Genomic DNA, 23,596 nt, shown 5'->3' with positions numbered 1-23,596 from the left:
GAAATGTTCCTTGCTTCCATTAGTAATGATTTAAAAATAAATCCAATGAGCATTCTGTCAACTCTCATTGATTCAAGGACTGGTTATCTATTCGGAGGATTATCAAGATTCTCTGCTGCTTTTCCTTTGGCTCCTTCAGGGATCAGTCTGAATTAACATAGCTCATTAAGCATGTAGACATAAAGTATACTGGTGTCCATAAGTTTATAAAGGGGCGTGGACTACGATGATGGGGAGGAAGAAGTAAAACACATTGGATGGCTTTTTTGAAGGTTGCTGCCAGTCCCTTGGTGTCTCAAAAACTGAAATCATGCCAGCATTCCTTTATACTCCTTTTGACTTTCTTCTCTTACTGTGTACGCCCTGGAATGGTGGTGATGATCATAGAATCATCCATGCGTGGGTGGTAGGTGGACCAAATAATTGTAGCATAATAAGAGAATCAGTTTTGAAGCAAACCTGCATTTCTCTCACCCAGAATCCCATGCGAGCACTGGGCAGAAACTCATATCACATGAAAGTCCAACAGAGGAGCACCATAGGCCAAACATTTAGATTCACATCTGATTCTCAAATATGATGCCACGTTGACTTTGAATTGGTTATTTAATCCAATTTTTAAACATTTATCTCCAATGAGGGTAATGATGCCAAGCTTTTATAAACATGAGAATTTAATTCATTAATGCATTTAAACCTTCAGTATAGTATCTGGCTATTGTTAGGCTATAATAGATGTTACCATTATTTTTCATTTGATAGAAAATAATTATTTTGTTATAGTAAAATAATATAAATTACTTGTGATTGTGATTACCCTTCAGTTTTTTCCTCAGATATTTTATTTTATTTTTATATTTTATTCTAATTTTTTTTGCATTTTGGGGCTGTATCCATGGCACATGGAAGTTCCTAGGCTAGGGAGCTGCAGCTGTTGGCCTATGCCGCAACCACAGCAATGCAGGATCTGAGCCGAGTCCGTTACCTACACCACAGCTTAAAGCAATGCCGGATACTTAACCCACTGAGCAAGGCCAGGGATTGAGCGAGCATCCTTATGGATATTAGTTGGGTTTGTTACCACTGAAGCCACTGAGCCACAATAGGAACTTCCTTAGACATTTTATTTTTCGCTAACTATTGAGCTTATCTTCATGTAGCATGCAGATATAATGTTCTTTATCATTGGACTAGAAGATATTAATTTAAGAAAAATGATTATTGGGTGCTTAATATTGATTTAAAGGGATTTTTTTTAAATGGGCTATTTTCTGTATCTGTGAGAACAAACTTCTTACCAAAGAAGTACCAAAGTTACCAAAGGGGGGAGAGAAGGGGGAGGGACAAATCAGGGGTATGGGATTAACAGATACAAACCAGTATATATATAAAAAAAGAGTTTAGCAACAAGGATATACTGTATGGTACAGGAAGTTATAGCCATTATCTTATAATACCCTATAGTGGAGTATAATCAGAAAAAAAAATAGAGTCACTATGTTGGACTCCTAAAGCTAATGTAATATTGCAAATCAACTATACTTAAATTTAAAGAAAGAAATAATCAGATTTGCTGCTGTGGTGCAGCAGGTTAAGAATCTGACTACAGTGGCTCAGGTTGCTGAAGAAGCACAGGTTCAATCTGTGGCCTGGCGCAGGGGGTTAAAGGATCTGGCATTGCTGCAGCTGTGGTATAGGTCACAGCAGCAGCTCAGATTCAGTCCCTGAAACTTCATATGCTGTGGGTGCAGCCATAAACTTTTTTTAAAAAAATTAACAATGATCTATTCAAACCTGTTGATTCCAGAGGTGGAATCAATTCTAACTGACACTAATTGATTCCAAATTATGGTGAAGCAATGAGGCTAAATTGGTGACAGATGGTCACAGGTACCAGTTGGGGACAACTCTGATGACAGCTCCAGTCACTACCACATGGTCCAGTTCTCTTTCCAGAGAAATGATAGCTTTGTGTAAACAAGTCCAGATTGGACCATGAAGCAGCTGGTGGGCTCAAGTTGGACTCATGAGCTTCTCTTTCCTATTAACATGAATCAGTGTTACATCTTGAGGTTGGTGGAACTAAGAGGGTATGTTGGGGACAGGAGGAGCATTGTGCTGCCCAGGCAGACACAGTAGCAGAGAAAACCAGCCAACACAGGGAACAATATGGAATTGCAACCCTGTTGTCTCCCGCAAACTGCTCTTTTTTGCTTCTGCTAGTTGGAATGGGTTTCTGCTACTATAACCAAAAGAGCCTTAACAAGGACTAATAAATAATCATTTTCGTACAGATAAAATTGAAAAATAATTTCATATAAATGAAAAATCATACCTCATTAGTAGATGTTAATTAATTAAGGCAACTTGGAGTTGAATTTTACAAATGTGTTGGCATTTTAGATGTACTCTTGTCTTTCATAAAATAGAACCATCCACTAATAGCTCTGATCAAAGCATAAAACATGACTTAAACTAACATAGAGACTTTGAAATGGGAGTATGAAGACCAGAATTCTTTCATTTTCTAATTGCTCTTCCCTGCTATTGAAATTAACCAGCATTTCATCTTTAATGGGAGCAATTATGAAGAGAAACATTTGCTAGCTAATTTAAAGTTTAGCCACCATGGCATGACTAATATCTGTGGGAAAGAGAATCAGCAAATTGCTATATTGCAACGATTAGTATAATTGATTGTCCTTATGAATACCTGGGATGTTTAATTCCTCATTTTCTCCACTGGATCCTAATCATCAAAGTCTGCACAAAGTAGGAATCCGACACAATAAACGTTAGTTTCCTGCTTTTGCCTGATCAAATATATTTCTAATAACAGCAAGACCTTATCTTTCATTTAAAATATTTTGCTTTATGGAGTTCCCGTCGTGGCGCAGTGGTTAACGAATCCGACTAGGAACCATGAGGTTGCGGGTTCGGTCCCTGCCCTTGCTCAGTGGGTTAACGATCCGGCGTTGCCGTGAGCTGTGGTGTAGGTTGCAGATGCGGCTCGGATCCCGCGTTGCTGTGGCTCTGGCGTAGGCCGGTGGCTACAGCTCCGATTAGACCCCTAGCCTGGGAACCTCCATATGCCGCGGGAGCGGCCCAAAGAAATAGCAAAAAAATTAAAAAATAAATAAATAAATAAATAGAATAAAATACTTTGCTTTGGAGTTCCCATCATGGCTCAGTGGTTAATGAATCCGACTAGGAACCATGAGGTTGTGGGTTCGATCCCTGGCCTTGCTCAGTGCGTTAAGGAGCCGGTGTTGCCGTGAGCTGTGGTGTAGGTCACAGACGCGGCTCGGATCTGGTGTTGTTGTGGCTCTGGTGTAGGCCGGTGGAGCTATAGCTCCGATTAGACCGCTAGCCTGGGAACCTCCGTATGCCGCGGGTGTGGCCCTAGAAAAGGCAAAAAAAAAAAATTTTTTTTTCTTTGCTTTTAACAAAGAACAGTTTTCACTTTATCATTTTCACATCCCAGTAACTCTTTCTCATGGGCAGGTAGAAAGAGGGAAGGAACTGGAAATACGGGGGTGGCAAGTAGGTTAGAACTTCATCATCACCAGCACCAAATGTGCCCCCTGGAGACTGGGAAGTGCAGAATTCCTCACTGTTATCTATCAAAGACCTTCACCTGTCATCGCTCTGCTCTTTTCCAGGATATGTCCACAGATGTAGAAGGAAGAGGAGCTTAAAAGTTAAGCTTGAAGAAATTAAGACTTTCCTTTCATATGACTAATTTTTTTAAAAATAAAATGGCTTATTTTTCAGGCTGAAAATGCAGTTCTTTAAAGAAACAACAGTCAACTTATCTATTCTTACCATGGCCACATAATAGCAAAGGATCTGATATGGTTTGTTGTTTCTCAAGCCAAAGCACATCTGTGCCCCCAGGATATCCTGATGCAAACACTGTGCCTTCCAGCCAAGTAGAATGTTCTGCCACTTGGCATAACAAAGCACCTTGAGAGACAGTATGAACTTGAAGGGCTGGCTACATATTTGTCTCTGCCAACTAGTACTGATTCGTTTATTTTTACAAATTGCTTATTGAACTTTATGTATGCTCTCGCTCTTGGAAGAGGGTTACCTTACCCTAGGAAGAAAGAAAATACTGTTTGTTCAGCTGCACTGTTTGGGACCTTATTATAATGATTCTGTTCTCGGATGGAATCTAGAGCCCTATCTCAAAACCTAGACCAGTGGCTCCATCCAGCCCACTCAAGCCGAAGGAGCAGGAGGAGGTCACCAATTTGATTTTTAAATGAGCTCTCCAGGTGGTTCTTAAGCAAAGGGAAGGTGCGGCTGCCTCACTGGGCCTGTGAGAAGTCGGCCTCGCTCTGAAGCACAATATGAGGCCATCCTCCTTGACCACCCAGGTCCTCCAACCTGTCTTTATGGTCTTAACTTCCTTCAGTGGGTTCCGACATGTGTTGGAGATAGGAATATCATTTATTGGGCAAGTTTGCACTCTTCTCTTCTTTCAGCCTAAGAGGAGGCCGCTCATACCAGCTTATCCTGACTCAGTATCCATCATCCATGTCTGTCTGTCTCTCTCCTCCCTCTACCAGAGAACCACTGAGCATCTATGATGGGCAATGTACTAAGCAAAGCAGCAGTGGAAATACTAACAGCCATCCTTAAAGAAGGTTACCAATATTTGTGTGCCATGACATAAACAGATACAGTAAGGGTTTGGCATTGAGGTGACACTAACATGAGATGGATGTGGTACTAGGAGAGCTTAAAGTGTTGAACTTGGGACCCTTGGACACTGATGAAGTTTGAGAGGTTACACTTGAATCCCTACAGGGTCATATGTGGTGTTCTAAAGCCTCTTAGGGGACAAAAGAACTGACACGAGGGAGGAAACCCTTTGTGTCTTGTATCAGGGATGAAATTGCACTATCGTTGAAGTGAGCTGAGCCAATCCAGAGCCCTGGAGCTCTTCTTTTTGGTTCCATTATCCATTTTTGTTTTTGTTTTTGTTTTTTTCTTTTTCCTGTTTGAATGGAATCCAAGTTAGTGGTTCCCCAACTGAAAGTGAGATGGTAATTGTAACAGACGATGGAAAGAATGCCAGACTGAATGCTTGCCAGTTGTTGTGGTTGAACTCTTCTCAGCTAGGAAATTCAGAGCAAGGAGGGGTTTGTGTGGGTTGAAGTGTCCCTTCAGGATCCACAAGAGTCTGCCTCTCACTCCTACTATTTTGGGGCAGGTTTCACCAAAGTCTCTAAATAGGAACCACTCCCTTTTTATCCTAAGGCAAAACAAATAGCAAATCTCCAGGGAAGGTACACATATTTCTTGGTTATAAATGATTTTTCAGTTTTATTACAAGTAATACATATACATGGCAAAACATTAGAAAACACATAGAGGAAGAAGAAAAAGAACTTTTTTAGTGTTTAATCCCTTGTTATTTTTTCTGTCATACACACTACGCATACACGTTCTTATTATTTACCACAAAAATAAAATTCTCCTGTATACAGTTTTAATGATTTCATTATTTAAAATTTAACTGTATATTCTAAACACCTTTCCCTAATGTTTAACATGCATCCTTAGCATCATTTTAACAGCAGATAATGGCTTATTACATATGAATGCAACATACTTTATATAAACATGTCTTTATTGCTGGATATTTAGGTTACTTCTAATTTTGTGTATCACCATATTGGTGAGTATAGCCAGATATAATTCCAGGTGTTACAATTTCCAGCCAGAAGTTCAAAAATTTCCTTTTGAAACAGAGCCAGAGGCTATAAGGCGGCCAATGAACTTGAGGTCTTGGTACCTCAGTGGTGAAGAGCCTACCAAATTGTGGAATGTCTTAGAGATGATAATTCTAGGTTTTTAGTTAATGATAAAAATGTGTACTGATCCCCAAGCAGAGGGAATTATTCTAGCCTGCAAAGTGAACAAAGCAAATACGAAACCAGGCAGATTACTGGTTGGTGGGTAGAGGTTCAGGGACTCTAGCTTCATCTGGGCTTGATGGCCTCCAAGTAGAAAACAATAACTCCAGCAGGAGTTTAACAATCTTTTTTCTTTTTTTTTCTTTTTTTTTTTAATGGCCTCCTCTGTCCCATAAGTAAAACTTTTTCAATGCCCTTATTTTTAAGATGATTATATCAAATCATGTTATTTTTATTTTGGAAACTTGTAAAAGCTCTGAAAAGATTCGTTTAATACAACCTCTTTTCAGAAATCATAATCAGCATTTCTAACCAAAGAACAATGGTGGGAGGGAGAATTCTTTTCAGAAATACAAAGAACAATGCCAAGTTTCTGATTTTCAAAGAAGCTGTTAAATAAGGCACAGAAATGAACTGGGGGAAAGTAAAAACAAGTCAGGAAGTTTTCTCAAGTTTCTCTTAAGGCAAAGAGAGGGGACTGCAGAGTTTAATAGCATAAAAATTAGGCTTGGATTTCTGAGGTCTGCCTGTTGAGATTATAAAACTCTATAAATCTTTATAGCAGGAGCCTCAATATTTAAAATATCTTATTTAACTGCGGGGGCCATGTTCAGTTGATTAAAATAAAGTCTTATGTTTACGCGAGTCTCATACCATGGATAAATCAATACAGACTTGCTCTTATAATTTATGAAAAGAAAAATGAAAGACTCCTCTTCCTCTCTGAAGTATATTTCTGAATGGCTTTCTTCCCTCCACAAGAGAGATTAAAACGTGTTTAGAACTAAAGCTTTTAAAAATGTTTTTAGTTTAAAATTATTCTGTCAAATTATTTTATTTTGAAAACTTAAAAGTGATGAGGAGTTCCCGTTGTGGCTCAGTGGTTAATGAATCTGCCTAGGAACCATGAGGTTGCAGGTTCCATCTCTGGCCTCGCTCAGTGGGTTAAGGATCTGGCATTGCCTTGAGCTGTGATGTAGGTTTGCAAATGTGGCTCAGATCCGCGTTGCTGTGGCTGTGGCGTAGGCTGGCGGCTACAGCTTCGATTGGACCCCTAGCCTGGGAACCTCCATATGCCAAGGGTGCGGCCCTAGAAAAGACAAAAAAAGACAAAAAAAGAAGTGATGAAAAGTACATTTAATAAGACCTCTTTAAAGAAATCTTAATTAGTATTTCTAACCAAAGAACAATAAAGCATATATATTATATATGCAAAATAGAATTTACACTTATATATGTGGATGGCTTCTCCAATGATTAATAAAAGAAACAGAGGTACTCTTTTTAAAAATTTTATTAAAATATAGTTGCTTTACAGTGTTCTTTCAATTTCTGCTGTACAGCATAGTGACCCAGCCGTTCATATATATATACATACATATATACACACACACACACACACACACACACACACATTCTTTTTCTCATACTATCTTCCAACATGCTCTGTTACAACTGATTGTGTATAGTTCCCTATGCTATACAGCAGGACCTCATTGCTTATCCACTCCAAAGGCAATAGTTTGCATCTACTAACCCCAAACTCCCAGTCCATCTTCCCCCCCCCCACCCCCATGGCAACCACAAATCTGCTCTCCATGTCTCTCAGACTCTCCGTGTCTTGAGTCTGGGAAACAGAGGCACTCTTTATATGTTATATTGTCTTAATTTAGACTTGCTTGACTTTAATATGTAATAATGAACAATGCATTTAAAAGAAGAATGTAACAACAAAAGGACAGTGATTTATACAGCAAAAAATTTGAATGATTGACCTTTGAAAGTGTGTGTATGTCTTGCTCTTTGGAAAGATGCCAGATTTGGAGAAAATCTAGGACATATCTGTTCCTCAGACAGGGGTTCTGAATTCTTTCCTAGTTGCTGTTATTCTCATGTCATTTAGAAATAAGATAACAAATGCATAAAGGGGAAATGGTACAGCTTCTACCCACATTTCCTTATCTATTAAACAAAGCCATCTAGTGAGTAACTCCGGCCCCCTTGTCTTAGAACACTTTTCATTTATTCCTGGTACATATGGAATTCTGCTTTTGATACAGTCAGGGAGAAATATCTAAGTGTTAGGATGACTATGAAATTTGGCTCCTTAAGAGAAGATAGTGAGAATCATAAGGTTCTAAGGGTTCAGAAGGACAGGGTGGAAAGCAAAGAATGAATGATTTCAATGGCAAGCTACTGAACCCTAATTCTCTAGAAAATGCTCCCTGAATATGAGTGGTGATCGCATTCTGTTTGAGGGGCTGCATATGCGAGAATCCCTTGCTTCTGGGAGGGTACTTGTGACCTGTAGACATCTTAAGCCAGAGGTAGCTTTTGAGCAGCCTACCTAACCTGTGGCTGGGTGAGATCAAGATGCAGCCAATCTGATTTAAATCTGTCTTCCTTTTACATTATCCCAGGACTCCCAAAGTCCAAGGCAATTAAAAAAGATAGGATACTGGAAATGGGAACCACTCTGGATTAGCAAGTTGGGTCACTATTCAGGATAACTTGTCTCCGTTTCCTCCTGCTGTTTATCTCTGTCTTTACCCTACTGTGTGGGTTCCTTAACTTTATCTTCTCACTCTTTAACATTTTTTAAAACTTTCATTGACTAGATGTATTTTTCCATAATTTTTTGTCTTTTAAAAACTGCATCATGTTTGCTTCATGAATTTAATCTTTTCTGTTTTTTCTAAGGATAAAAACTTCCTTTTTTTAAAGTTTTTTTTTTTTTTTCTTCCAGCATTGTCTCTTTTACTTTGAGACATTGTCCCTTCACACTGTATATGGAGGGTGGTGTCTTTTTGTTTTAGTCTTTTCGTTAAAGTCTGTTAACAAATGTCTGTTGATTTCTGACTGGCTTAAAAGTGAAGCAGTGAAGGTGTGCATCTGACAGGTCAGCTCTTCTATCAAGGGATCCCAGTATCTGTAGTTTTCTTTTTACTCTATCCTCAATCTCCTGCCTTGATGGGCAGGCAGTCCACCAGCCAGGTTTGGCTGAGGGAAGAGGACTCACTCTTTGGAGTATGCACTGTATCTCCCTGCCTGGTGTCCCTAAGCCAGGACCTTCCTGGACAGTTTCTACAGGGAATAAACCTCTTGTCTATTGCAGGGCCATGGCGGGGGGCGGGGGGGGGGGGGCTGCTGCTTTGGTTGAATGGGTTATCGGTCCTTGGGATTTTTCCATGTATAAAGTGTCAGACAGGGGAGTTCCTGTCGTGGTGCAGTGGTTAATGAATCCGACTAGGAACCATGAGGTTGCACGTTCGATCCCTGGCCTTGCTCAGTGGGTTAAGGATCTGGCGTTGCTGTGAGCTGTGGTGTGAGTCACAGGCGTGGCTCGGATCGACACATTGCTGTGGCTCTGGCGTAGGCCAGTGACTACAGCTCTGATTAGACCCCTAGCCTGGGAACCTCCGTATGCGATGGGAGCGGCTCAAGAAAAGACAAAAATAAATAAACAAACAAATAAATAAATAAATAAATAAATAAAGTGTCAGCCAATCCCCCATTCAGTCTCTCATGTCTTAAACCACTTTCCAGCACACCTTCTGCCTGCAGTCCTTAAAACTCCTGGGGTCCCAGGAGTGAGTCATCTTGTGATGATGCATCCCTCGAGATGCTGGATCTCACTGAGCCTTCGGTCATGTTTGTGCACCAACCCAGCGTCTTTGGCTTCTGGTGGAGTGCCTTAAAACAGGCAAGGAAAGCTCGTCACCAGACCTGAGCAGCATCTCCGGGGCCACTTCCCTCTTTGATGAACTTGCTTCTTCCCATCCTGTCTTTAACACCAGGAGCACCCTAGCGTGTCTATGCCTTGTTAGCCAGGCCATGCTGGCGCCACTCAGAAAAAGGAGGATGTGTGTCCTTGCCCCATGTCCTCATTTGCTGTCCTGATACTACTTTCCCTCCCACACAAAGGACATGATCCAGTCATGTGGTCCCCAAATTATACAACTGTCTGGCTTCACCACATGTCCTGGATTCTGAGTTATTACGTTCTACCACATGGAGGAGATCAGCAGCTCTGGATATACAGCTCCAAGCTGTATATTCAATTTCTTTTCAGTCTGTCCTTGGCAGTGGTTTAGAAACTTTGTGTCCAAAGTTAAAGCAGTGTCTCCCTTGTTCAAGACAAATGGTTAAGACAAAGGGCGAGAGTGACAATCAACAAAGTAAAAGTGACACCAATGACTTGTGGAGGAGATACAACCATTTTGGCTGAGAGAACTAGGAAAAACACTCCCTTTTTCTATCTTTTTTCCTTTTTCTTTCTTTATTTTTTAATTAAAAAGCATTTTTTTTTTTTTGACCACAGAGAACAAATAGTTTCCAGCTTCCCTTGGAGGAATTCTGCTGCCTTACAATTCTGATAGCCAAGAAGTTCTTCATTATGTCCAACCTAAATTGCCTCTGACTTAATTTAATGCTATTTTATTTCATTCAATTCACCATGGAAAGGGAAAAAGTAATACATTTCAATTTCATAGAAACCCCTCATACATTTGAAGACTGTGATTAAGCCACTCCAAGGTTCCTTCTCCAGCCCAAACAGCCCTGACAAAAATCTTTCTGAAATGTTATTTTCAGATTGGGTTCCAGGGATGATGTTTCTTTCAGTAAAACAAGATCTGGACGGAAGCTTTCAGAATTCTCTCACCTCTTCTGCTTTTTCTGGCTATACTTTTTTATTTTTAACGAGGCATGTACTTCAATCACACTTTATAAACCTCCTTTACAACATTAGCACTTACATACTCAAAACATATAGGCCTTTAAAAATTGCAGCTTTACTCAAATTAACCAAAGCAGATACCATGGTAATTCAAAAGTAAGTACCGAGTGACTTTGGTATTATGAAAACATAAACATTGCTCTCCTGGGCTAAATTTCCTCTTTCTCGTATTGTGTATGGTCACAATTTTGAGAACAGGCTGTGTAGACAGGAGTGTTATTGCCACAGGCACTACTTGGAAGCAGCCTTAATTGCGTCAGTGCAGTTATTTTAAGCTAAACAAAGAAACAGTAAAAGCACAGATTTAATCAAGTCCAGTTGAGAACACAGTCTTGGAGATTGTGTCTGTGATAAGAGAGATTATACTGGAAAGCAGCTTTCATTAAGTGTCTCTAAAAGCATGTAGGTATCTCCAAATTTTTGTTTTCAGTTAGAAAATATCCACCATAAAATGATTATAGCTGCCCATGGTATTTTGACACAATTGACCTTCACACTTAAGATACGCAGTCCTGAAGGTCCCTGGTGGCACATCAAGTTAAGCGTTGCCACGGCTGTGGTGCAGGTTCGATCCCTAGTGTGGCAAAAAAAAAAAAAAAAAAAAGTAGTCTTAACAGAGAAGGATTACTTAACAAAATTATTTAGTAGGGGTTAAGTCCTGAAAACAGAACCAGGTATTTAATCATCTGTAAAATATAGAAGGCTATTTATTCCATGACCCCTCAAATGGATAGGCTATGTATGTCAAGATTCCCTTTTTCCTTTTTGGTAAGAAAGTCTCTTTTCCTAAGGAAATTCATTATGTGAGGTTTGGATGGAATGAACCCTCTCCCCCACTCCATGCCCCACCAGCATTAAGGGGTGGACACATAATACAGGCCTTGCCTAGCTGAAGATACATGCCTCTGGTGGCAGGGACTATTAGTGGACACACATGATAGAAGCAGTGGTATTTTTGAGTTTTTTTTCAGCCAGTTAAAGATAAGGAAGATAGTATATAAGAAGTCTCCAGTGTGTAGAGAAGCAAGAATTCCCGTGGCGATAAATTCTACCCCCAGCCACTTACATTTTTTTTTTTAGTTGGACTAGTTTTATTTCAATTTCTGTTGCAATTGAAAGTCCCAATCAATAGGATTGATCAGAAACACACCAAGGTGCATAAAATTAATTACTGAGATAGGTCAATTTATTATTTTTATTTTTTAAAAGCTTATTTATTTATTTATTGCTTTTCAGGGCCACACCTGTGGCACAGGGAAGTTCCCAGGCTAGGGGTCGAATTGGAGCCGTAGCATCTGGCCTATGCCACAGCCATGGCAAAACAGAATCTGAATCGCATCTGTGACCTACACCACAGCCCATAAAAACGCTGGATCCATAACCTACTGAGCAAGGCCAGAAATCAAACCTACATCTTCATGGATGCTAGTCAGGTTCGTAACGTGCTGAACCACAACGGGAACTCTGATTTCTTATGTTTTAAATTAGCATGTTAAGTGTTTTTGTTTTCTTTTCTTTTTACTTTATGCATGGTTCATTTTATGTTAATTACAACTTTTTAAAAAAAACAAAAAAATGATGAGATACATGTATATTAGCAAATTCATACAAGGAAGGATGTCTATATGTATTAAGTGAAGAAAAAAATGGGAACAATAGGCATGATTTTTTTTGTGTGTGTGAAATCCTTATAAGCAGAAAATGCTAACTTTGAGGGAACACAAAGAAACTTTCACTTTCACATTTAAACATGACTGTCGTCTACAATGAGCATTTGTCAGAGTCAGGCTCCCAGATGGCTGCAGTGATCCCTGCTTCCTGGGATTCATGCCCTTGTAGATTGTGTGACCAATAGACTGTCTCAGAAATAATGGTCAGTTTATGTGACCAATAGAATATTTCAGAAATAATGATATGCTTAAAAGGCAACATGGCCTCTTTTTTTTTTTTTTTTTTTTTTTAAGGCCGCACCTGCAGCACATGGAGGTTCCCAGGCTAGGGGTTGAATCTGAGCTGCAGCTGCCAGCCTACACCACAGCCATAGCAACGCCAAATCTGAGCCTGGTCTCCGATCCATACCACAGCTCACAGCAACACCAGATCTTTAACCCACTGAGCGATGCCAGAGATCGAACCTGAATCCTCATGGATTCATTTCCACTGCACTATGACAGGAACTCCAGCATGGCCTCCTTTTTGTTCTCACCTGAATTGTTTGGTCTGAAGGATTTAGAGCAGCTTTAGGGTGGGGCACTCCTGAAGAGGCACTGAGGCCATCTGTCCATAGCCATGTAAAGTGAACCATCTTGAAAGAGCAACCTCCAGATGCAGCCCAACCTTCAGGTGACTGCAGCCCTGCCTGTCATCCTGTTCGCAACCTCATGAGATACTGTGAAAGAATCACCCAGCTAGGCAATTCCCACATTTGTGATACCCAGAAATATTTGTTGTTTTAAGACATTAAAATTTGGGGAAATTTGTTACATAGCAATAGATAACCAATACAAGCATGTATTCTTTTCTTTTGGATGGCACCATATGCATGTGTATAGATGTGTGTGTGTGTGTATTTAGTTATAATTAATATATATTAAAATGTACATATTTAAAGAATGAATCCACATTGGAAAGTTTTTATATATACAGTTGATCCTTGAACAATGGGAGGTTTAAGGGCATCAACCCTTCACCCAGTTGAAAAAAATCTGCATATAAATTTTAGTCAGAACCCTCATACATGGTTCTGTATCTGGGATTGCATATCTGTGGATGCAGTCACTCACCTGTTGATGGAATGTTGGGTTGTTTACAGTTTGAGGCTATTCCAAATAAAGTTTCTATGAATATTTATGCACATGTATTTAATGGACATATTGTTTCATTACTCTTCTGTAAATACCTAGAAGGTGAATGACTGGGTTATATGGTATTTGTTTAACATTTTAAGAAACTGCCAAACTGTTTTCCAAAGCGTTTGTGTCATTTTACATTGTTAGGGTATTCCAGCTTTTTCATATCTTGGCCAAGACTTGTTATGGTAAGATTTCTTAATTTTCGTTTTTACAATAGATAGGTAGTTGCATGTTACTCTAAGTTTAGATTGTATTTTTAAATGACATAATCATGAACATCTTTTCATGAGATTCTGTTCAGTATTTTGCCGAGTTTTTTTTTACTGCAGTGTTTGTTTTGTTGTTAGAATTTTGAGAATTCCTTATATATTCTTTACATGTTCTCTATAATATATGATTTGTAAATATTCCCTCCCAATCCCTAGTAGTGACTTCAACTGGAAGGAGCTTTAAATTTTGATGAAGTTCAATTTATCACTTCATTTTTAAAAATGGTTTACAATCATAGCAAATCTTTACCTAACCCAAGATCACAAAGTTTTTTTTTTCCCCACAAATTTGTCTTCTAGGAGTTTTATAATTTTAAATTTAATACCTAAAATCCACCTTGAGTTAATTTGTTGGAAAGGTGACCCTTTTCTACAGAAATGTCATTGTATTTTTGTCAAAAATTACTTGTAATGTGTACATTTAAGAGGAGAGGATTAGTTGATCCTCTGGGGAGAACTTCCAAATAAACACTGGTTCTTTTCCTTGAAAATAAATGTTTAATAACAAAAGTTATATAGGAAACTGCAGAAAGTCACAGGAATATTAGAATAAATCATACTATCACTAGCCATAGATAACTAATGGTTTTCTAAGAATGCAATTTATCCTTTTACTTTTTTAATAGAAATGGGATCAGAATGTATTATTTTGAAATCTGTTTTACCTACCACTATATCACAAATGGTTTTTATATTATTATACCTTCTATAATATATAGATTTTAATGACCACAGAATTCATATAGTGGCAGAATATGTTCTTGTGTACCAAGCAAATTCAGAAAATTATTATTCAAAAAAATTAAAAACTGGATAATTGATGTTTAATTTGGAAGTTTTCTTTAAATGACTCAAAGTAGAGTAACATTAACTTGTGACTTTCTTGTTAGTTTTAGTCTGAATTTCTGGATTTGTTCCATGCTAACAATTTGCCCTCTTTCTCTTTTACAGAAGACAAAATAATTTTAGTTCGAAGGTTTTTTTTTTTAATTATAGTATAGCTTTTAATATTAACAAATACTTAGAATTCATATGAAGTCATTTTACAGGCGTCTGGAGCTGAAAATTAGGAGGTATAAATGGAAATTTGCTGCCTAAAGTTTTTGGATCTTGATTCTCATAGTGACTCAGAATGATGTTGCTGGAACCCATCCAGGATTATACAAACATCCAGGCTCATTGAAATACAGACAGATAATATATTTTGAAAACTGCATGAAGTCCATCTGTGAATAATCAAATTGAGCCTTTAAAGATGGAAAGCACTCTCTACAAGATTCAAATCAATTCCATGAGTGATTCAATAAAACTGACAGAGTTTCAGTTATCCAAAACCACCTAGCCAGTCTTGAAAACATGTTAATCTTCTTGTATAGAAATGTGACCCAAGAGAAATGAGGCTGTATTAATTTGGTTTGTTGCTAGGGGAAGTGCTAGCCAAGTTTTATAACTCATTCTCCCACTGTTGTAGTAGAAGGAAATGAAAATAGAGAGGATATATATCAGCTCTGCTGGGCCAGTTCTGGAAAGGGGTTTTTTTACACCATTTTCTAAGTCAAAAGGGGTACCGTCAACAGGGGCTGCTGATTGAGAAAGTATTAATTTAGGATTTTGCAAATTGGGATCAGGGCATCCAGATGAGTCCACATCAAGTTGAAAGTTAAGGAGTATTGATCAAACCTCAAATAAGTATGTGTGTAATAGGTGTCTAATGGGACACTTCAATCTTAGGAATGATGCTAGTGGATATTTGGGTGAGACATTGTCTGTTGATAATGAGTACTATCCTTGCCCTTTTAAGATCTTCCCTATATCTACACTTCCCATACTCCTTTGCCATATGCTTTAAATTTAATTCTAACAAAAGGATTCGTGACAAGATTTTGAAGGACAGGCGAGATGTTCGCTCAACTGTAGACAGTTTTGCAGCATCTTCTGGGTGAGCTTCTTTTAATCACCTGCTTCAGTGCTGTAGGCATCTGAGAGATTCGGCACCATTTTCCCAAATTCCACACTTCCTGAGTTCCTGGAAGCCAGCAGTAGCACGCCCTGACTTTTATTTGCCCTTATAAACAGCATTTTAAATATCCATTTCCTTCTGGTAAATCCCTCCCAATTAAAACAAGGAGCGTGGTTTTTGTTTTCCCACCAAAATGAATGGATAGATCGTTTAAATGCTAAAATTAGACAACAGAATTCTTGTCATTTGTGTATGGTGTACATGCTTAAAGTTTCAAATATAACTCCAATTTCTTCATAACTATATATTCTGGGCTGATGGTTGACAAGGAACATGAACAGTGTTTCACAACACAGTATCTTCCTGGGCATTTTGGAAAGAAATCTTCCATCTGAACACAAAATTTTATGGAACAAATGTGAAATAATTATCTAGATTATTTGATTATTTCAGGTAATGGTCTGGCACAACTATCTATGTTTAGATTCTTCAGAGGGAGGAAAAACAGAGAGGAAGCTAATTTGGGTTTACAATTCTCTTTTCCTGTTCCAGTCAAGACTGTTTCAGAGAAATTTCCCATAGCAGCAACCGAGAGGCCAGAAGAAGACCCAATGGAAAAGAATCCTATTGCAAGTAAGTACAACTTCTTCCTCCAATATGCATTTACCATCAACAATGATAGAAAACACAGACAATTGTTTTTAAAAACAGGACCAATTTTTATCACTGCCCTGATTGACCCCTCATGGATATTTCATTAAGAAGACTCAATTTAGAAGAAATGCTTAGGACTGCTAACACTGACAAGCAAAGTTTATTGTGTAGAATCAATTCACAAAAAAAACTACACATGTTAGGTGACTTATTTCATTCAAAATTTTAATAGCTTTGTTGAGCCTTATGGGGAAAAAGATATAGTCCTACAATTTAGATTATTTGCATTATGAATAAAGTAATGGAAATGAAAAAAGTTGACATCCCATTAAAACCATTAAAATAAAAACTGGAATTATTTCAGAAGTAAGAACACAAAGACAGCCTGTGTGTGTGTGTGTGTGTGTGTGTGTGTCTTTTTAGGGCCACACCTGCAGCATGTGGAGGTTCCCAGGCTAGGGGCCTAATCGAAGCTACAGCTGCCAGCCTATGCCAGAGCCGCAGCAATGCCAGATCTGAGCCACATCTGTGAACTACACCACAGCTCATGGCAACGCTGGATCCTTAACCCACTGAGCGAGGCCAGGGATCGAACCTACAACCTCATGGTTCCTAGTCAGTCGGATTTGTTTCTGGTGTACCACGATGGGAACTCCCAAAGGCAGCTTTTTTGATTTTTTTTTTTTTTAATCGAGAAATTGGGTTATGGACTGAATCATGAAACTTTCTGAGATACACATTAAGTACCCATTTATCATTGCTCATGTCTGACATTTAAGATTAAAAACCAAGAACTTTCTCAAAGGGCATAAAGTCAATCAAACAAACAACCTAAGCATGAGTGAGTGTGAAAGTATGCCATATTCCTGCATGGTAAGACAACATTTTAAGATGCTAATTCACCCTCAGATTAATATCACCATTTTCTACCGTGTTAATCTCAGGGGGACATTTGTTTTTCTTTGAACTTTTAAAAATTATTCTAAAGTTCATGGGGAAAAATAAAGACAACATAGTCAAAATATTTTGAAGTTGTGCTCATCACAGAGTAGGTGCTGTCAAAGATGGGAGAAACAGTTGTGGGAGGGGGAATGTGTGGCCAGCATAGCCTGAGTCAATTATGCTGCATTCATGAAAGCGAATTCTCTGCAGCCATAAAAATAAACTGCTGTGTGTGTACTTCCCAAGAAGACATTGGACATACATTGTTAACAGAGAAAAACAACTTATAGACCAACGTGTTTCATATGATTGTATAAAAACTGCACACATATTTATATGCAGGCATGCAAATGTCTGCATTAGCCTTAAAACACTTGGCAACACACCAGACTGCTAAAGTGGTCACATCTGAGACAGTGGGAGTTGAGGTTGACATTTGCTCCATATTTTGTGTGTGTGTGTATGTGCAAGCACATAGTATTTAAAGTAATGATGACCTTGTAACTTTCAACTTTTCTGCATCTTCAGAATTGTAATTCATATTAAGATGTGAAGCAATCCATCATGTATTGCTTTGTTAATGTAAATATATATATGCATTCATGTACATGTACATTTATGCAAGAAAGAAACTTTGTAATTTATAAACATGACTGTCCTTCTTTGAGGATGTATCCTTTTTATAGAAATGGTGTGGGTTTTTTTTGTTTTGTTTGTTTATTTGTTTAATGCCTGGATGTATGGCATATGGAAGTTCCTGAGCTAGGGATCAAATTGTAGCTGCAGTTGCTGGCCTATGCCACAGCCACAGCAATGCTGGATCTGAGCCACATCTATGACCTATGCTGTAGCTTGCGGCAACACCAGACCCTCAACCCATTAAAAGAGACTGTGGTGAGACCAGGAATTGAACCCCCATCCTCCTGGAGACAGGGTTGGGTTCTTAACCCACTGAACCACTATGAGAACTCTGTTACGCTGAAAATTTTTGATCATATGTAGGCAAACTAGGTAGCAAGAAATTGAGAGGCCTGAATTGTCTAACATGATAGAGAAAGGTTTGTGTGTAGGATGTTTGAGTTGGTTATTGTCAGTGGTATGATTTCAATATTGCCTCTGCTACTCCTACAAAATCCTGAATAAGGCCTCTGTGGTTCACTGAAGCTTTGGTGTAAGTGAATTCTCTTGATACAACTCAAGGGCCAATTGGAGTGCAGTTCAAGGACGGAAGCAAAGATAATGGGGCTTGAAGGGAAAGGGGCTGTGGAAAGTAATATTCCACAAATTTCCATATTTAGACAATATTTTGCATTTTCTTCAGGTATGGCTTTAGACAGTGCTATAAGGAGAAGATTCATACAGCTTTACTTGTATTACTTGGAGTCTGTCCAGGAAAGCACAGGCTGGGTCAAAGTGTGACAAAGCTTAAAAGTGAGAAGTCATAGCTGTCTAGTTATTCTGAAGGCTGAGTAAGGGAGAATAAATAGAGGGGTCAGTTTTTTTTTTATTTTTATTTTTCCCATTATAGTTGACTTACAGTGTTCTGTCAATTTCTACTGTATAGCAAGGTAATCCAGTCATACATATATACACATATTCTTTTTTTCACATTATCCTCCATCATGTTATCCTGTTAGAAGTGGACCAAGGAAATCAGGGGCTGGGACAGCAGAGATTTGTAGGTAGCATTGGGGAAAGATACTTTTCCCCGCTCTAGAGTAGCTGCAGTGAGAGATTCCCAGCAACAAAGAAATGCTGTCTGAAGAAACCACAACCACTCCCTAAGAAACAGAGTTACTCTTAATAGCCACCAAGCCCAGAAAGTACCTATGCCAGGTCAGTGCCAGAGTTAAGTAAGATGTTTCTTGTGCTGCAACTCTCTTCTTTTCTGCCACATAAACCTGGGAAGTGCCAGAGGCAACCTAACACATGGGGGAGTGGGAGGAGTGCTAGAAGGGCCTTAAAGAAGGATGTAGATCTCAAGGTCCTGACTTCTACAATAAGCCTAATATATTTAAGAACATTCTCCCTTACCCCAACATGGACAAATCTGAGAACGAAAATGCAGAACTTACTCAAATTACAGTGGTTTAAAACATATATTGATAAGAAACTAATTTATTTTAAAATGTTTTATCGCTAAAATAAATACAATATATTTGCTTATTCAGCACTATTTATCGAGTACCAAGTTTGTGCCAGGTACACTTTTGGGCGCTGAGGAAATAAAGAACAGCATGAGAAAGTCTGGCCCTCAGAGAATTTATATCCCAGTTGGAGTGACCCAGAGTAAAGATGTAAGAGTAGAAGCTGCTTAGGAACAAATTCCATTCTGAAAAATAACTCAGCTAAGATGACAGAGTAACAGGACTGGTAATTTATATAGAGACATTGCTAATTTTGGCAGTATAAAATTTAGGTAAATTGAAAGATATCATGAAATGCATCAAGGGATATCTTGGGGAAGAGCCAGGTGGCCAGTGAGAACATGGAGTGTAAAGAAAGGACTAAAGAGGGGACAGTATTGGGCAGGTTGAAAAGTTCAAGGAGGTCCCTGTGGTTAGACTGTAGTTAAGGTAATAAATTGATGTACCCCTTTTTTCAGATAAAACAACTTTCAGGGCGTGGGGCCTTGGAGAATCCAGCCTTTCCGTGGGCAGGACCTGGAAGGAGGGCCCTCTGGGCCTTTATCAAGAAGAGGGTCTGTTATAACCTATATCTTCCATGTGTATTTAGATCGTGCTCTGACTCACTACCACTTTCATGGCTGTCCATGAGCATTAATTTTTCTTTCTTTCTTTCTGATCACACAGGAATGACTGTTCTTTGGATTGAGATATTCTCCAATAGGCAATACCTTCACAATAAATCCCAGGGGAGGAAGACACCAAATGCTCTCCCCTCTCCTCTGAAATCTTAGTTTCTAAAAAATAACTTGTTTGCTGCACAAGCCCATTACATAGTTACATCACCTGAACAACACGACTCACTTTAAAACACACATGAACGTTTGCACATGAACTTGTGCAGACTTGCCTGAAGTGACAGGGACAGCCACCTCCTAGTGGGGGGAGTGTTCCTGGGGCCCCCTGCTGCCCAGTGCAGTGTTGGAGCAATGGCGGTATGAACATGCTCCTGGATCAAGGTCCCTCTTGACAGAGGTGTCACTCCTGAGTCACAGGGTCAATGGGACTCCCTGAAACCACCCCTTGCAGAATTCTTGTTCACTGGATTGGCTTGTTTTCTTTATGAGTGAGAAAAGCAGCTCTGCACACCGTATTTTAACAGCACTTGTAATATCTCACACATCTTAGAGAATGCAAGGTAAAACGCCTAACTGCAGGAAGATAACGACATTTGGCTTTTTCATGTCGCCATATGCCTTCCTTATTGGACAGTGACAATGATCAGAGCACCACCCAGATACTAGTGTGGGAAATCTGCCAACTGTGACTAGAAATATATAAAACTATGCTTGCTGCAAGCAGCAGAGTTTTAGGTTCCATGTATAGGCTGTTGATACCGGTTCCAACCCCCAAATAAATAGTGCGTTAACAAGTTCCAGCACGATGAGAGGGCCTCACAGAGAACTCTGGGTCGCCTTTCCAGGGTCTCATTTGAAGTCGCTTAAACTGCAAGCTGACGAAGGGGTTCATTCAGAGCATCGAGGGGAGCCCCCAGAGACCAACTTTATCCCTTCTCATGGCAGACTCCGCTCACACATGGGCTTCTTACTCTTCAGCCACTGGATCTCCGTTTTGTCACTGCATATTGAACTGAAGTGGATTCAGAACATCACTGCAGTGAAAGTGAAAAGACAGAGACCCTCAAGGCACAGAAAGATCAGCAGGATTATAGTTACAGGAGGCGAAATATCACTGCATTCAAACCACTGCCCACGTTTCCAGATGAACTGGAGCCCGCAAATGACTAGCGTGGCGCTGATGACAGAGCTTTGTACCAAGTGAAGGGCACAAAAAACCCTCTGCTTCTTTTCCTCCTACGCAATTGTGCACCCAGGGCAGTGCTGATATATTTCCCAATACCTCTTTTGCAAGTCCTGCAGTGCAGTGGGCATGCTGCGCTTGATACAGCGGCACTGTGGGTGCTTGTAGATCACTTCTTCTGGCTTCAGCTGCGAACTCTTCTACCTATTCTTTATTATCACCGCCTTTGGGGACTGCCTCTCGGGTAGGTGAGCAGGGTCCTTAACCTAGAGGCAAAGCGAGCACCTCTTGCGTTAAAAAGACCTCGTGGACCCCCCGAGTACCGGAAGTTCTTGGAGCGCAGGAGCATGGCAATCCGCATTCGCGACCGGAAGCTACGTCATGAAGGCGCCGGTCTTGCTGCTGCTGTGAGGGTGAACCAGGCACTAACAGCCACGTCGTCGGAGGAAGAGGCGGACCATTTTCATTTTCAGTCCAGAGAAAATGAAGTTCGACATGCCTGAGACTGTGTTCTGAAGACGGCATAGTTTCCTCGCGCACGTCACAAATTATTTCTAAACATTACTAGAATATTTTGCGCCTTTTCTTCGGGATCTTAAGGTGCATACTGCCCTGTGTGATAGGATAACGAAGCACAGGTGAGGTCGCCACATGCTGCTATGCTGCTGCTCGTCCTGCCCGGGCAGTGGGGGCAGTGGGAAGGAGGCGGCTGCCTAGCAGACAGGAGAGCCGGGTCCAGCCGCTGTGAGCATTAATTAACGTGTGACTCAAATGACGGGCCTGCAGCAGTCAAGCTTTTGCCAAGGTAAGTTCATTGAAATCAATACTGCAATCTGTACTGAAATCTACCTGGGGAAGAATATCTGGTCATAAAGAATCTTCTTTCATGTGACCTTGATATGTAATAAATAGGTTTTTTCTCTTTCTTCCCACAAGGGTCAAAGAGTGATTGAGTTATTGAACAAAATGGATTAGCTAATGCAAATTAAAATAAATTGTCTAGAAATTAAGCCAGTCCTAAACCCTTGCCCCGGAGAAGAGATCGCTCACAGGGCTCCTTTATACATGAGTTGTCTAAAGTGCTTGTTACTGTTCATGGCATGTGCTCAGTATATGACAGTTACTATTATGTGGTAATAATAGTAGCCTGAGATCACCCCAATTAGTAGGTAATGACTAATTAATATAAATGAAGTTTCTACTGGTCATAAGCACATGGCTATGTATGTTGCATCACATACTAATATCTCCACCAACCTGGGCAAGAGGGATGTACACATCAGGATTATTTTAGCACAGCAGGACCCCCACCTCCCTTTCTTCCTTCCTAAGCCTGGAGATGAGCAGCCCCTGAAGCATTTGGTTAAATACAAGTGAACTTCTGCACTCAGAGTTCTGTTAGGAAGGAGACAGGAGATATTGTTACTGAGTGGAAGCTCATATTGGCTCACTGCAGTGGCCAATAAATCCAGAGAGGAGGTGTTGGGGCAAGGAATAGCAGCTTTATTCAGAAAGGCAGCAGACCCATAAGATAGTGGACTTCTGTCCCAAAGGGTGATCTTACTGGTTAGAATTCAGGCTGCTTTTATACTAAAAGGGTGAGGCGGAATGTGTGTTTGGGGTGGCTGGTTGCTGCCAACTTCTTGATGCACAAATCCTTGTTCGTGCAGCTGTCCAGGTAGGACTGGTCACAGTTTTTTGTTATTTTCTGTTTGGCAACTTTTTATCTCTATATGAAGGGGAAAAAATGTCAAAACATGAAGGAACTGTCAGGTATATTTCAGGCTCTAGGCAACATTCTTTTTGTACAAAAGGTGGAGAGTTGGCATGACTAAGCACAGGCAGTAGTGCACAAGGATTAGAGCTAAAGGACTGGATCCAGTATGGAGTCAGGTTTGCTCTTTGTTATAATATGGCTACCAGACAGCAACCAACAGTGTCTATCCTTACAGTTCTTAGCTTTTCCACCTCTTTTTCTGCTCCTCCTAGCGAATTCCATAGCCATATGGTTCTGAATTTAGTATATGTGTGATGAAGTGAGCATTGAATTTCCATACGGAAATATTTTCTCTTCTGTATGTGTACTCCGTGCTCTTTTATGATTTTAGACTTTCATATTCTTGCTTCTGCTTATCATTCTTCTGCCTTTCTCATTGTATGTCATCATCAGGATTTAACCAGTGTCCTTTCACCCATTTATTCATTCCATCTACAGCTCACAAATATCCAAATATCCGTTAAAGTCAGCCATATAGAAATTATGACAGCAAGTATAGACACAGCCTATGATGGAAGAGATGGAGACCT

The 23,596-nt window shown here is 39.7% G+C and overlaps 1 long non-coding RNA gene across 1 annotated transcript in view; it reads left to right on the top strand.

Annotated features, from left to right (window-relative positions):
* LOC125113630 (uncharacterized) overlaps window positions 1–23,314 on the top strand; it is a 479,447-nt gene extending 456,133 nt beyond the window's left edge. Inside the window, exons 7-8 of the long non-coding RNA XR_007131518.1 lie at window positions 16,299–16,379; window positions 20,156–23,314. This is a non-coding gene — a long non-coding RNA (uncharacterized LOC125113630). The remainder of the gene's footprint in view (window positions 1–16,298; window positions 16,380–20,155) is intronic.
* The last annotated feature ends 282 nt before the right edge of the window (window positions 23,315–23,596 follow it).

Source organism: Phacochoerus africanus, chromosome 13 (genome assembly GCF_016906955.1).
Source record: "Phacochoerus africanus isolate WHEZ1 chromosome 13, ROS_Pafr_v1, whole genome shotgun sequence".
Classification (NCBI taxonomy): domain Eukaryota; kingdom Metazoa; phylum Chordata; class Mammalia; order Artiodactyla; family Suidae; genus Phacochoerus; species Phacochoerus africanus.
Note: the sequence above shows the minus strand (reverse complement) of the source record. Positions and strands in the feature narration are given on the sequence as shown.